Source organism: Aquarana catesbeiana, linkage group LG02, assembly GCF_042186555.1.
Source record: "Aquarana catesbeiana isolate 2022-GZ linkage group LG02, ASM4218655v1, whole genome shotgun sequence".
NCBI lineage: Eukaryota > Metazoa > Chordata > Amphibia > Anura > Ranidae > Aquarana > Aquarana catesbeiana.
The window spans coordinates 698,151,040-698,167,894 of NC_133325.1; the positions used below are offsets into that span (position 1 = coordinate 698,151,040).

General features: G+C 43.6%; 1 protein-coding gene across 3 annotated transcripts in view; it reads left to right on the top strand.

The window, feature by feature from the left end:
• Window positions 1-16,855, top strand: part of SPECC1 (sperm antigen with calponin homology and coiled-coil domains 1) — a 588,472-nt gene that overhangs the window by 557,448 nt on the left and 14,169 nt on the right. The gene's annotated exons all lie outside the window — the stretch shown is intronic.

A 16,855-nucleotide genomic window follows, 5' to 3' on the forward strand; every position in this document is an offset into this window, starting at 1 on the left:
AGTTTCGGCCTGCTAATAAGACTTGCTCTATTTTTATATCACCCACTCACAAACAAAAACCCTTGGAAATAACCTAGCATTAAAGGGGAACTCCACTTTTGTGGGGTAAAAAAATAACAAAGTAAAAATAATATAGCGTATACAATTGCGTCAAGTCATATTGCAGTTAATTGCTATTACAAATTACCTTTCTTTTCAATCTCCAGCTTTGTAATTTTCTGAAAATGCAATGCACAATGACTACCTGGAGGTGTTCTGTACAACACCCCCCCGGAAACATCATTTCCTGCTTGTGTGATTTGGCTCACCAATTTCCCAGAAATCTACAAGTCAGATTTCAGGAATCCCCCGCAACAAAAATGTAATTTTTGGTGAGATCCTCCTCAATAGGAAATCACACCTAAAGGGATGCAGGTCCAGCAGCTTTCCTCATTAGAGCCCTACAGGTGCACAGCTGATTGATAATTATAAAACCACTCCCATTAGACTCACTTTCCCACATAGATACAGACAAACACACTGGGATTTTTCCAGAATAACAAAAGGTAGGAATCTGCAACAAAGTTTAATTGGCAACGCGGCCATAGTAAAATGATGTCCTCACATTGGGGGGGGGGGATATCTGAATGATGCCTGTAGCTTAATGCATCATTCAGATATCATTCTGTTCAGCAGGCGATTCTGTGTACGATAACAATGAGCATAGCGGCACTTCCGTCGCTTGATCGTTCTTATAGGCGACGGGAGGGGACGCCCCCCCTCCCGCCGCCATCCGGTGCTTCTCCGGGCTCTCTCAGTGCCATCGGGGACCCGGAGAAAGAATCACCCGCCGCTGGATGACGAGCATGGAGATTTCCGGTGACCAGATGGTCACCAGTCATCTCTATGACCGTCGGAGGTCCGGGTGTGACGTTATGATGTCACGCCTGGACCCCGCATTGTAAACAAAGCCGCGATCAGCGGCTGCCAGCATGAGATCAGAGAATTTTTTTTTTCCGATCTTATGCTTTACAGCCTGGAGGAGAGATGTGGGGTCTTATTGACCCCCGCATCTCTCCATAAAGAGGACCTGTCATGATAGATTCCTATTACAAGGGATGCTTACATTCTTGTAATAGGAATAAAAGTGATTAAAAAAAAATAAAATAAAAAAAAGTTAAATAAAAAAAAAAAAAAATTTTTTTAAAACGCCCCTGTCCCCGGTAGCTCGCGCTCAGAAGGGAATGTACACGTAAGCCCCGCCGCCACATATGTAAACGTCGTTCAAACCACACATGTGAGGTATCGCCACGTGCGTTAGAGCGAGAGCAATAATTCTAGCCCTAAACCTCCTCTGTAACTCTAAACTGGTAACCTGTAAAAATTTTCAAAGCGTTGCCTATGGAGATTTTTAAGTACCGAAGTTTGGCGCTATTCCATGAGTGCGCACAATTTTAAAGCGTGACATGTTAAGTATCTATTTACTCTGCGTAACTTCATCTTTCACATTATGCAAAAACATTGGGCTAACTTTACTGTTTTGTTTTGTTTTTTTTTAAGCACAAAAATTTTTTTTCCAAAAAAACGCATTTGAAAAATTGCTGCGCAAATACCGTGCGAGATAAAACGTTGCAATGACCGCCATTGTATTCTATAGGGTTTTTTGCTAAAAAAAAACATATATAATGTTTGGGAGTTCTATGTAATTTTCTAGCAAAAAAATGATGATGTTTACATGTAGGAGAGAAATGTCAGAATTGGCCTGGTAGGCAAGTGGTTAAAACTTCTTGTAATGTACATACAGTAGATTACCTGGGTGGGGGGATGTTTTTTTCTCAACAAAATTGGAGTTACTTTTTAAGTGAAAAAACATGTAAGCACATTAGTAGATAAAAAAAAAAAAAAAAAAACAGTATTTATATCCTCCAGGTTGAATAAGAGAATCAATATAAATAAAATAATAAAATATAATTCAAAGTAATAAAATAAAAAAATCTATAAGTCTTTAATATATTCAATTACACTTTACCTGAGTACAATCAACTTTATATTAGTAGGGTGTGTCCAGATAAGTTTGAAAACATTTTGGGGCTATGGTTAACAGCCGTTCCAAACTTGGTATAAGTCCTGGTTTACTTGTGTAATGTCTTGTACTAAGTCTTTCTAAATAAAATTTATATTTTTAATCTCTTTATTGTATGCAGATTTTGGGAGGGTATATGAGTGTATGTAATTCATATTTTCAAACTGAAGCTGGTTGCTTCAAAGTTTGACTTAACAAAATAATGTTTTATAATGTAAAAAACAAAACGCATAAATATAATACTTCATACAAGCTTATAGTGTTCTTCCTTAAATAATGATCAGGAATTGGAGGCAATCAGCTAATGTTACAGCAATACAGCTAACATCCCTAGCTAGGTATAATAAGACCAATCATGCAAGCACCTCATATTCAATGATAGTTTATAAAATAAAGATTGTATACATGTAAAGACCCAGTGCACAAAAAGGAGGTGGCGTCTGACTTTTCTTCTCCCCACAATGCACCTTCCAGGTTCTTCCCACACCCCCCTCTCTTTCCCCCTGCTCTTTCGAAGTGCACTGCATTCGTCTTTTCTCTCCAGTTTGTCTGAGGGTCGCAGTCATTTATCGTCCTCCTGGACCAGTGTCACGCTTTCTGGAAGACTTCTCTGCATGGCTATGTGAACACCACAACCACCTCACAACTAATCAACCTAACCTCCTCTTTTAACCTAATGCAATGGACACAAACCAAAGTAAACTCTCTAACCCACACCTTGGCACCTTTCCCTCCCCGCTCAAACACGCACTGGTCACCCCCATACTAAAAATTACTCTTCCCTGGGCCAGTGGATAACTTCCCATGGCTTCCAATACCACCTCTATGCCAACGACACCCAGATCTATCTCTCCACTCCTCAACTCACCCTCTCCTCACGGATCACAAACTTACTGAATGACATATCGGTATGGATGTCACACCACTCTCTCAAACTCAGTCTTTCTAAAACTGAGCTTGTTGTATTTCCTCTTTCTTGTTCCCTCCCCATGACTTTACCATTAAGATCAACAGCACAACCATTGGTCCCTCCACACATGCCAGGGTGCTGGGTGTAATCCTTGACTCTGACCTCTCCTTCAGCCTCCACAACCAATCACTGGCTATATCTTGCCGCCTTAACCTCCGTAACTTCTCCAGAATTCGCCCATTCCTGACTAAGGACACCACAAAGCAACTTATTCACTCCTTGGTTATTTCCCACCTTGACTACTGCAACCTTCTCCTTTAATAGCCTACCCTTACACAGGCTATCCCCCTTCAGTCTATTATGAATGTTGCTGCTAGACTCATAAACCTCACTATCCGATCCGTGACTGCTGCCCCTCTGCCAATTCCTTCACTGGCTTCCGCTACCCCACTGTATATGACTTAAAATACTAACCACAACATACAAGGCCATCCACAACATCACCACCCAGCTACATCACCAACCTCATCTGCAGAAATTGCCCAAATCGTCCACTCCACTCCTCCCAGGACCTCCTGCTCTCTAGCTCCCTTGTTACCACCTCCCACGCTCACCTACAGGACTTCACTAGAGCCTCTCCCATCCTCTGGAACTCCCTACCCCAGAATGTCCGAACAGGCCCTACCCTGTCCACTCTTAGGAGATTCCTGAAAACGAATTTATTCAGGGAAGCCTATCCCACACCCACCTAAGAACTGTAGCCACTCCTTAAAATCATCCCCACAGCGATTACCTTTTGTACCATGTCCCCCCTCCCTTTAGAATTCAAGCTCCATGAGCAGGGCCCTCCTGCCCCTTCTGTATTGTAATTATGCTGTTCCCCCTCTACAATGTAAAGCGCTGCGCAAACTGTTGGCGCTATATAAATCGTGTATAATAATAATAACGTAATTAAAAAAATATAAAAAGGGTCAGCAGATAAACTTGTAAACATTTAAAATAAATTAAATTAAATTGACCAAAGACCATTATACACTCAGTATGAAATGTACTAGGGTCCAATAAAGAACCTTTGCTAATGTATTGTATAAAAAAAATGTAATTATCTGCGCTATTCGTTAAAAATAAGAGCAGCCAGCATAGTTTGTTGATAACCAAACACAAAAGTCCAAAGTCTATGAAAGCAGTGCTAAAAATGATGATGTTAAATTTAGTGAGTCCAAGGTAAAGGAAGGAATGTTCCAGTCACCAGTTAAAGTGCATAGATGTGAAAGCGCTCAGCACCACGTGGTAAAGTAATCTGCTTACCAGAAGGCAAAAAAAGCTAGGCATGTAATTTAATCCACAGCTCATCCAACATATCGGCCTCCACCATACACCCTTAAGGCTTGGAACAGCAGTGTCCAGATAATAATCTCACTCAATAAACTTCTCCAGGGACTCACATCAAAATGCAGGCTCTCAGTAAAACGATCAGCAATGCTCAATGAAGAAAAAATAGGCGACCAATAGTAATGACAATTAAACAGATTTATTGTAGTAACTTACAGTTAAAAATCAGGAATGCATGCATCAGAGGAAAGCAATTGGCTGCAGTGTTCAGCATGCTGGTGTCAACCTGCCTGACATGTTTCATCGCAAACGGATGTCTTCAGAGGCGCCTAATGTATTGTACTCTTGCTGCATTATAACAATTAATATTAATTGACATTGTCAAAATATTTGACTGAAGAATTGTATGCCTCTGGGCCCTCCATGCAGTGTTGAGGCATTGGTGACGTGGCCTCTGCTAAATAGGTGGTTCAGTATTTCAATGGAGCAACTATTTGAAGGAACAGTCTGCACATCACTTCCCCTAGCATTACTGGCAGAAACCTCATAATCAATGGCCTTGCATCATTGTTAACAAACTTACTGAAATGGATAAATACCAGTGACTAAGTAAAATCTTTACATTTATGGGAGATAATACTTCACCAGACCACCAGTCTGATCTCACCTGGACCAGTATTTTCTTAAAAAAGAATACTACGTTTTTTTAGGCTTTTTATTAGCCCTTATTTATCCGTACCTGCAAAACTGTTAACAACAGCTTTATGTTAACATTAGCGTGTAGGTGTACTGTAAAGGATAAGTGCACTCATAATTCATTGCACCACCTCTAATAAATTTCAGTCAAACAATTTGTAGAGACTACAAATAAATTTATTGAGTTAAATGCATTAATGGACATGTGTTCAGGTTGTTTGCCTGTGCATTGTTTGCATTAATAAACCTGTAAGAGTGACGTTTACATCAGAATGTGGCATGCTCTCTGCTCTTTATGGTTTATGTTTCAAGTGGATGACAAACTGTTGGTTGAGCCAGTACCTGTAGTTGGGAATGAACCGGCAGATTATGGGTAGTGGGGTGTTGGACAACTTCTATATACAGTAGGTTTGACATAAATTTAGACCATTGATGTATGTAAAATTCTGTCTCTGAAGAGTCATTGGTAAAATTTAAAAAAAAAAGCACCTCCAAATTGTGTTTTGTTTTCCCTATTTTGTTTAAGAACACTGAGTGATATTTAGTTGCAGTGACTGAATTAAAAATGTCTGTTATGAATGAGTATTTTAGATTCTGTTATTGGTATACACGTGTTAATTACGGTTTTATTTTTTATATAGAGTCTTTATAATATTTTATAAGTTTATCAATTACTGACCTTAGCATAACACTAGTGTATTGTTATCATTCCCATCAAAGTTTTCTTATAGTTTATAAAGTATTTACTTATAAAGTATTCTTATAATTTCCATCAAAGTTTGTTCATGTAATACTGTACCTATCTTCTTGCACAGATAGAAAAAAAAAAAAAAAAAAGAAAACAAAAAATAGAAGCGATCTAATTCAAATGTAAAGAAACAAAGCAGCTGTTTAACAATAAATTGAGGAGGGCTTTTTATACCATCCCTGACCAAATGTCGAGACACCTTTTTATTTTTTAATAAAATGCTGCCCGCAGGCTGGTACCAGTGTGATTAAATGCTTAATGGAAATGAAACACAATATTTGCCCTCAAGGATGTGTGCTTTAGAGGTAATATTTTCCATTTTCTGGATGCGTACACTGCGCATTGTAGAGTCAGATTTAAAATTATTTATAGTACCCCTTTGAGCAGATAAATAAAACATACAGGTGGTTTACTTAACTGGAGGAATGTAAGTAGATGCTTGTGTATTTGCCCATCTACAGTATACATAACCTTCAAAGCCTGTGTGTTGGAAGTGTGCTACCTCTAACAAGGAAAAATTGAATGAGTTGAAAAGCAGATGGTAACATTTCATTATTAGTTTTTATTTTGTATTCTAAGTTTTTCTTTTGTTTTTCAAATAGTACTGTTTTTTACTAATCTGAACTTCAGGTATTGCAATTGTTATTTGTTTTATGTTAGATTTTTTTATTTTGCAACATTGTGTATAGATTTTGTTATCTATAATATAGAAAAAAAATGTAGTGCGGTATTAAACATTGCATTATAATTTACATGGACGTAATAATATTGTGCGCTATCCCAACCAGTGTGCATTAGGATAATACAAAAATCCCAGCTAATCATAAGTACCAAATCAGGCATTCAATAAAACCTTAATCAATAGTGCAAAAATTCCTACAATGAAGTGCAAAAAAAATCCACAAAGTGAATATTTCCTATAAAGTGCAATAAGCAAAAACATACGACTTGAAATAAAATGACATGTGCAAGCAAACATTACCTAATTAAATTGTGACCATATTACTCATGTGCACAAATTCATTTGCAACTATAAACTAAAAAATAACGAAGAATTTCATGAAACAATGGCAGTCCATCAAATGTCCAACTTAGTGCAAAGGAAAAAGTGCTCTTGTGCTGACCCCTGAGATGAGTCTCTATAGTAGACACCGCTTCACTTTCACCCATGTGCTCGTGCAGACAACCAAACTGCTTACCAGAACATCTGATCCTACAAGGAGATCAATAGCACTTTGAGAAATCCTCTATAGGAAGCCCCGGTTTGCTCACAAATGGTCTCCTAAGTATCCTGTTAAATTCCGAATCCATTTGTAACTATCAGGCTTCATTTGGGTCACATCACATTTGCTATTACTGGGCGGACTGCTACTCAAGAAATTAGGACCACCATCAAGTAGGAATATTTTGATGTTTTTAGGCATCCTGTACTATAGTGGTCATCAACCCTGTCCTCAGGGCCCACTAACAGGCCAGGTTTTATGTATTACCTTGAGGAGATGCAGACTAGAATACTGCAATCAACGAGCAGCAAATTATATCACCTGTGATGTATTTCAGTTATCTTGCAAACCTGGCCTGTTAGTGGGCCCTGAGGACAGGGTTGATGACCACTGCTGTACTGCATTCCAACCCTCTCTCCAAAGTGTTGAACAAATAAACTACAAAAAAACTAAAGTGATTAAGGCCCAATTCAGTTGGCGGCCGGTGCTCAAAATTTTTTTGGGGGGGGGCAAACAAACTGAAAAATACTGAACCCCAGCTGCCTCACTGTGCCCATTAAATGCAGCCATTGTGCCCATTAAATGCAGCCACTGTACCCATCAAATGCAGCCATTTGTGCCCCATCATATGCAGCCACTTGTTCCCATCAAATGCATCCACTTGTGCCCGTCAAATGCAGCCACTTGTGCCCATCATATGCAGCCACTTGTGCCCATCATATGCAGCCACTTCTGCCCATCATATGCAGCCACTTGTGCTCATCAAATGCAGCCACTTGTGCTCATCAAATGCAGCCACTTGTGCTCATCAAATGCAGCCACTTGTGCTCATCAAATGCAACCACTTGTGCCCATTACATGCAGCCACTTGTGCCCATCAAATGCAGCCACTTGTGCTCATCAAATGCAGCCACTTGTGCCCATCAAATGCAGCCACTTGTGCCCATTACATGCAGCCACTTGTGCCCATCAAATGCAGCCATTTGTTCCCGTCATATGCAGCCACTTGTGCCCATCCATTGCAGCCACTTGTACCCATTCAATGCAGCTATTTGTGCCCATCAAATGCAGCGACTTGTGCCCGTCAAATGCAGCCACTTACCCTGGCAATAAATACACCCCCCCGCTCAGGGCTTGCAGGTGCTGGCACTTGCACACCCCCCCCCTCGGGGCTCGCAGCTCTAGACCCCCCCCCCCACCCCCACGGGAGGTCTGGCACTTACCTGAAGACTTGCATCCTCTGTGTCTCCGTCCACTCTCCTCCTCTCCTCCACGCTTGGGCAGCAGCAGCATCGGAGGTGCCCGCTTCTCTCATGCTTCCTCCGCTTACCAAAGCACCACTAGGCATTCAATAGGTTTGCCTGGCGCTTTGACCAATCGGGAAACAGGTCTCACTGACCTGCCTCCTGATTGGTGGGGAGGCACTGTAGTGTGAAGATAGCGAAAATTAATTCGCTATGGTCACACAATTGGGTGGGATCAGGGCACACACTCTGCGCCCGAGCCCACCCTTTTTTGAAGCCGATTAGAGCCTCTGGCTCTAATCATGTGCTTAAAAAAAAAACACCCCCTTCCACCCCCACCATAGGAATCCATATGTCTGGCGTCCTGAAAGGGGCCAGGCGCGTGGATAGGGAGGCGGCTGCAGGGAAAGGGGGGTGGTGCCCATGCACCCTCAGTGCACGGCCACCACTGGCCTAATTGTTGCCATTGGTGTGTTGATGAATTGTCGAGTTCAGTACAGTATGGGTCACAACTGAGAGGATCAGGAGAAACTAATATAAACTACCTGCTCCTGCAATGGAGGGGATCAGTGCTACATGGGGCATTAGGCAGATGAGCTTTTGTTTTGGAGGTTTATAGTTGGAGGCTTTAAAGTTTGAATGCTTGAAATTAGTCGGGTATTAGGGATGCCGACTTTAGGGTCATTTTACTTTTTTACGCCTGAATTTTGTTTTATGATTATTTTCAGGGTATACAGTGTGTGTGATGGATGGTAAAGATGAATTGTTCTTTCTATTTTTTACAAAAACTGTACTAAAACATGTCTCTTTTTTATAAAAAATTATGCTGAGCAACAATAGATACACATTTTATCATTAGACATCACATCTCCATTGTGCTGACTAGGCTGACATTAAAATGTCTTAGTTAACCTGCCACTGAATGCTGCGCAAGTGCTTTCAGGTTTAATATTTAATTGTAAATGCAAAATAGGTTGGAAAGTGCATTCATAATAAATATATGAATATCCATTGCAGAATTTATCCAGTTAAATCACGTTGGTGATGAGCATTGGCTCTGCACTAACATGTTTTATGAGGACAGAATGTTCTTTAATTAGTCCTGTCTGGTAGTTCTGAAATTTATCAGAAAAATTGGCAGGTTTGAGGGTATTTATTGGCCATCCTGAGCTGCTGTGGGCTGCTAAGTTGTGGTGGGTTTTTTTTTCTAAATAATTTTTATTGAAAAATTTCACTGTGGAGGTACAAAACAGGGCCATTGGGGCATACCCCGGCCAATTGGTGCACATAGCCATGTGCATAACAGCGTACAACTCACCGTGTATCTCAAAACTAAACATGTCTAACTATAGTTAAAACTAAAACAACCACACATGTTTTCACATGGTAGGATAACATTAGGAGATACCTATTCCTGTAGGGCCTCTCATCCCTCTTATATGTCTGAGCCAGACGTTACAAAAACAGCTAGGGTTATGTGTGATCACTCAACCTCTGGAGTAACACCACCCCTCACCTGTCTGGAGCCTGGACCCCAACACTCAATGGGGCCAGGTATTTATTAAGGGTATCTAACCAGGGCAGCCCCCAACAGGCTGATCATCTGTTGTGGACTCTGGGTCTGTCCACAAGTGTCAGACTTTTTCATATTTTTTGGGGCATCCTCGGGATAAATATGTTGCTTTGTAGTGGGGTATCATTGTATTAATGTTTTCCATGATGACAAGGTAGGGGGGTTGGCTGACTTCCATTTTAGTACTATAGCTTTCCTTGCCTAAAATAATAGGATACCTATTAGGGTGCGGGTTGCTTTAGCTAACGCCAGCTGTTCCACAAGGCCGAGGAGACAGACACTGATTGTCAGAGAGATAGGTATAGTAGTCAATCCATGGATAAATTGAGTCACCTCCCTCCAATATTCTTGAACCTGTGGGCAATCCCAGAATATATGTAGAATGCCAGCAGGGATACTAGCGCATCTCCAGCAAACAGCCGATGAGGATGGGTATATGCGATGAAGGCGTTGGGGCGTATAGCATATTCTGTGCAGGATTTTGAATTGGATTAACTTGTCCCTAGTTCCAACTAGTGGTTGAAGCGGGTAATCCCACATGTCTTCCCAGTCTTCACTGTCCAGCTCTTGCACCGACGCCCACCACAGGTCCCGCAACCCATCCAATCCAACCTGAATGGATGGCAGCAGTGTACGGTATGTTTGAGATAGTGGCTTAGAGAGGTTAGTATAATTTAGCAGAGTTTCGAGATCGTCATGCTCCATCCGGAGCTGAACCAATTTAAATTGCGTGTCAAAGGCGTGACGGAGCTTCAGGAACCTGAAGAAGAAAGAATTTGGAAGTTGGAATTTGTATTTCACTCTGTCAAAAGTAAACAACCCCGAACCATCCCAAATATCCTTCAAGTATTTGATGCCTTTGACAGCCCACAGGCCAGGGTCTTATAGAGAGTGAAATTCCCTCAGCCTGGGATTACACCCTGGCGGTGTACTAGGGGACCATATGGCTTTCGCCAAGTTAGGTTTTATTACCGCCGTGTACCCAGACCTGACAACCACTTTCATAGCCTGTGTTAAGCGTATCTGAGAACCCCTATCCCCCTATAAAGGGCGTTGTGAAGGGCCTCATAAGTTCCCAGATGTGCTGCCTTCAGGACTACTGATGCGCTGGTATCGTTTGAGACCAACAAGCTGTGGGCATGGGTGAGCATTGCTACCAAATAGTACGTGTAAAGGCAGGGCAGGCAAGTCCCCCCTGTGTCCAAGGCCTGCGTAGCATTTTCCTGCTAAATCTGGCTGAATGAGATTGCCACAGGAAGGAAGCTATTAGGGAATATAATTGTTGGAAGAGGGTTTTAGGTATCCAGACCGGAGAATGCCTTAAAATATACAATAAAACTGGAAGCAGTTTCATTTTAATTAAATACATTTTTCCTATAAGTGTTACCGGGAGATTTGACCAGGCCTTTAACTAAGTTTTACACCATTGCAGCACTGGGGACACATTAAGCTTACTGAAATCCTGGGAGAGATATTGATCCCGAAGTATCTAATGGTACTTGCCCATTGCAGAGGTAAATTTGCCCCTTGATCTATGGGAAGAATGAGTGACTTGCTCCAGTTGGTGTGGAGGCCAGAAAGAGTAGCAAAGCAGTCCAGAATCTGGAGCGCCGCGGAAAGTGAGGGGCCAGGGTCTCGCAGAAAGAGGATTAGGTTGTACGCATATAGTGCTAGTTTCTCAACTATTGAACCAACTCGGAACCCAGACACCTCATCTGCCTTCCGCCGGGCCTCCACCAGAGGCTCCATCACCAGGGCAAACAGTGCAGGAGAGAGGGGACACCCCTGCCTCGTCCCCCTCCTAATTGGGAAGGAGGGCGATAGTTTACCATTCAATTTAATATAGGCCATGAGGGATTTGTAGAGTAGACCGATCCATTTCCGGAAGGTTGGGCCAAAGCCAAAACCCTCGAGAACCTGCATCGTATATGACCATCTGACTGTTGAATGCCTTCTCGATGTCGAGGGCTACTAAGACCCGAGAGACATTCTCCTCGGCCGGGAGCTGGAGATGGGTTAAGACTCGTCTAAGATTTATGTCTGTAGACTTGCCAGGCATAAAGCCGGTCTGGTCTATGTTGACAAGGGACGGTAATACCTGCATAATCCTATTGGCTAGCAGTAAGTATCTTAAGGTCATAATTCAGTAATGGAATGGGCCTATAGGATGAACAACAGAGGGAGTCCTTCCGCAGTTTGGGTAGCAATACAATGTGTGCCTGGTACATACTGTCTGGCAACCTCCCAGTTTCCAGGCACTCTGCAAAGAGTTGAGTGAGCCTGGGGGCCAGTATAGTTGCATGGGTTTTGTACCATTCCCCGAGTAGTCCATCAGGACCTAGGGATTTGTTGTTGGGTAAGGAGTAGATTGCATTTTCTATCTCATGGCGCGTTAAGGGCTTATCTAGTGTGTCCCTGTCCTCTTCAGAAAGGGAAGGCAAGGTGATTTCCCTCAATTCCTCAAGTATGGCCTCAGCCAAGGTAGGAGTCGGGTCATGGTATAATTTACTATAGAAGAGATGAAATTCCTTCAGTATACCCTCAGTATACCCTCGAGGTCTGTAATTTGATCATCCATGGATCCTACGAATTACTGTTTGGAATGAGGGTTCTGCCACCAGGTTGGGCAATAGTTTACCGTTCTTGTCCCCTGACTCAAAAAGCTTTGCGACAAACTTCCGCGTATCAGATTGCACCAGCGAGGTGTAATGGAGCCTCAAAGCTCTTCTTGCCTGGGCTAGGGAGGAATAGTTTTCAGGCATTGGATGCGCGGTGAAGAGCTCCAATGCCATTTTTTCATCCTCCTCCAATTGAGTGGGCTGCGCTGCAAAGCCGGATCTCACTGCCTTAATAAAAGGAGACATATTCCCCTCGGGCATGAGCCTTGCCTGCCTCCCAAGCCACATCAAGGGAAGCTGAACCCTCATTGAGCGCCCAATATTCTGTAAGTTCGGGTCCCACCACCTCCTGGATTTGAGGATTGGCTATCCAATGTGTCGCCAACCTCCAGCATCCTGGCTCACGAGAGGCGCCATGAATCAAGCTTACCTCTAACGAGGATTGATCAGAAAGGCCTGCTGGGAGGTAGGAGGCCGCCACAACATGTGACAGTGTTGAAGCAGACCCAAAGAAATCTATGCGTGATCCCGATTTATGCATAGCCGAAATATGCGAATAAGGTCCTGTCCTCTGAATTCCTCCACCACCAAAGCTCAAGATAGTGTCCGCCCACAGCACCAGTTCAAGGGGCAGATCTAAAAGAGTTAGAAGTGTCATTGGTATGGTCTAGGATGGCGTTAAAGTCCCCCCCCCGACTATAATTTTATGGACCCGGAGGGGACGAGTTTGGTGAAAAATAGTATATAGGACAGTGGGGTCAATGGGAGGAGGGATATACACATTAACCATTGCCCACCGTTGAGCATACATTTCAAGAATCAAAATAACATAGCGTCCCCCTGGATTGAGGAAAACCTGTTCCACCAAGCAAGGTAGTGACTTGCTCAGTAGAATGGTCACCCCCTCACACAGGAGGACTATGTGGCATGAAACCCCTGTTTAACCCATGCCCTCTTAAGAGTCAGGATCCTACTGCCCGTGAGGTGAGTTTCTTGCAGAAACAGAACGTGAGGTTTATGAGACTGCAGAAACTTAAACAACCGAGATCTTTTCACTTTGTCATTCAGACCTCTGATATTCCAAGAGATCAACTTCAGGTCTGTACCCATTTAAAATAGAAACATTTTGGTAACATTAGGAGCATAGAAGGCCCATACCCAGCAATGTCCCGCTCAGAAGCCGGGGGAGAGGCAGTCCAGATGATGTAGACATCCGGGTATTCTGAGGGGAAGAGGGGGAAGGAAAAAAACATAGTCCAGCAAGAAAAACAGTATAAGAAATCTGGGTAAACTCTGTAACCGATTAAAGGTATATGTAACTCCCTACTGCCTGAGATAACCCCTACTTGAGGCTCAGAGTTCCAGCTCGTGTGCAACCTGTGACAGTAGGCGAGATTGGGGGGACATGCGTCCCATCACGGTAAGAGGGACTGGCGGTAATTCCTCCAGCTAGATGGAGAGCACCAGGTCTTTCACTTCTTAGAGAATAAACAAACCGTGGGGATCAAGTGTGAATCTCATGTCGATGTATCTTTGAGGTGACTCCAGTGTTTACAGGAAGTTTGGTAGGGTAAGGCTGGCAAGGATGTTGAAAATCTATGCATCAGATAACTTTGTGGGGAGAGTCCCTCAATGCAAGTTGATCAGCCAGTCATCAGCATCCGCTGAGTTGTCAAAGAACCGGATTGCTCCGTCATGCTGAACATGCAGGCGGCAAGGGTAGAGCATGCTATATTTTATGTTCTTATCTCGGAGCCATTTATGAACATCGTTGAAGGTTTTTCTCTTCCGCTGCAAGTCAGCCGAAAAGTCAGGGAAGAGCAGAACGGAGGCGTTGCCATATTTGAGTGTAGGATGTTTGCGGGCTTCAGAGAGAATCCTGTCCCTGTCCCGGTAATTAAGGAAGCGGAGAAGAAAAGGCCTGGGACGATTCCCTGGGATAGCACGGCCCGTGGGCATCCGATGGGCCTTTTTAACCACGTAGGTGGGTGAGACATCCGTAAGGCCTAGAAGATTTTTAAAGAACTCCTCTGCAAATTCAGCTAGGCGATCCCCTTCCTCTTTCTCAGGCAGCCCCAGGACTCTGATATTGTTGTGCCTGAGGCAGTTTTCAGTGTCATCAGACTTTACGACAAGGGACTGTACTGTGTGCTGCAGTTTGGCAATGGAAGTGGCATGGGTGGCTGTAAGATCTTCAGTTGCTGATATTCTAGAATCGGTTTCAGCCACTCTCCCCCTTATTTTGTCGAGGTCATTCCTTATAAGATTACACTCCTCAGCAAGATGGTTGATGCACACCAGCAGTGAGGTCCTACTCTGCTCGATCGCAGCAAGGATCATGGCTGTACTATCAGGAGGTAGTGGGGCTGACTCTTCCGCCGCTGGGACCCCCCCAGGACCCATCTCCAGTTCTACCAACAAGGCCCAAAGTCATCTAACCAGTGTGGGATATGGCCGCGGGGAAGGGGGCAGTGGTAGCCGGAGTGGTGAGTTAACCTTAGCGGCTTTGGAATTCTTTTTCCCCTTTTTTTTCTGGTAGGTCTCCAGAGGGGATCCCTACATAAGGTGATCTCCCAGATCAGCGGTCAGAAGGCTGCTAGGGGTAGTCCAGGTTGGCAGCAGGTAATGAGCCCCGGGAGGTCACAGTTCTGATAGCAGGCTGTAGTCACCAGCAGCCCTCCACCATTCAGTAAACCTACAGGTAGTAGCAGTCCAGGGAGGATGGCTGGCTGGGTGTACCAGGCAGGAAAGGCCCAGAGCGCTGGGATAGAGGCAGAAGGATGGTAAAGATGCTGGGCCCTAGGACACCTCAACCAGCCCACACAGGCAGTCTCCACTGGGCAGCTCACCCGATTACAGCAGGGAGGTGGATGATGGTGAGGCAGGTGAGAGCAGCAGTGTCTGCACTCCTGAACCCAGGCCCAGCCGGCCGCGGCACACCTCCACGGGGCAGCAGTGTAGGAAAGAGCGGTGATCGGCAGGTATCACTAGGCCGCGACGGGCAGTTTCAGCTGCCCGGCAGACTACCGGAACGTGCCAGGCAGGAGGAAGGGCAGGCAGGATGGCGAGAGGGGGAGTCCCTTACCTCGCAGCCAGGCCAGGAACGGCTCACTCCAGCCGTGTACAGGCCGGGAAGATGGCGGTGGCTGCAGGTGTGCGGGGTTGATGGCTCCCTGGATGATCACGGGCGAAACCTCCACAATACAGGCGCAGGACTTGGCAGGGTATAGAGAGGAACAGGCAGGCAGGTAATCAGGTCTTTTTTGTGTAGATTGTTGCACGGTTGGCTAAGGATGGAGCACAGGATTCCCGGACCTCCTCACTAACACGTCCACCAGCGCTCACATCCAGACGCGCCCCTCACTGAATTGTGTTTTAATAAAACAGCCCTTCCATGTCTGAACCTGGAAGCAGTTTTGTGTATTTAGACAATTTTTGTCATAAGCACTATACACTTTTTTTTCCTAAGAGCAATTCCAGTGAAACCAATCATTTTGCTGCATATGCTATCCTACAAACACAGTAACTATGCTAAATTCAGAAAGTCTAAGCAGTTTTCATTAATCCAGTGGTTCTTAAACATGTTTGGTCATGCCCCCTTTTGGAACCAGTTGAACATTCACCCCCACATTTCTTGAATCTGTCATATTTTTGGTTTCAAAGGTGTAATAACAGATTTTAGAACATTAACTGTTCAACATCAACTAAGCATCCTCACTAAGTTTTCAGTCCAACCCAACAATAGCACAGCTCTATTACTGACACAAAGATAGCTTTCTTTGCCAGTCAACCTGTCCTGCAATAACTGCACAGCATATCTAATATTTCACATGCCACTTCTGGCAAGATCAGGCTCAGCACCCTATGATCAAATCTGTGGCGCTGGCTTTTAATTTTTAATTTTAAGTATAGAGTATATAAAAAAAATAAGAAACCAGACCATTCACAAAAATAAAATGACTTGACTAACTTTTACCGAAGCAATCAGTTGTACCAGCAACCGGAATGCAATACACCAAGATGCAAAATAATATTCTACCTTTATTAAAATAGCCAGCCCAGCATAGACGGGTTCTATTCTGATATGTTTTGCGCTAGGTACAGCGCTTTCTCAAAGAATAGAAAGCATGTTCACACTGCAATAATTTACTGATTGGTGGTTAGAGTGTGTCTGCTCCTCTATACATTTATAGACCGACTACAGCACAGAAACAAAGGGAATATCTGATGCTTGTACCCATATTACATGTTATGGGATTTTCATATTTATCACACTGTATATCTTTTTATGCTTTCGTGGAGCATTTGACTGTTTTTAAAAGCTCTTTATATACTAATCCTCTTACGCTATCAAGTAGATATTACATTTGTGTGTGTGTGTAATGGAGGTGTACTATCACATGTCCAGTCTCAGTCATTAAAGTGACACTAAACTCTGGTTTGAAAGCC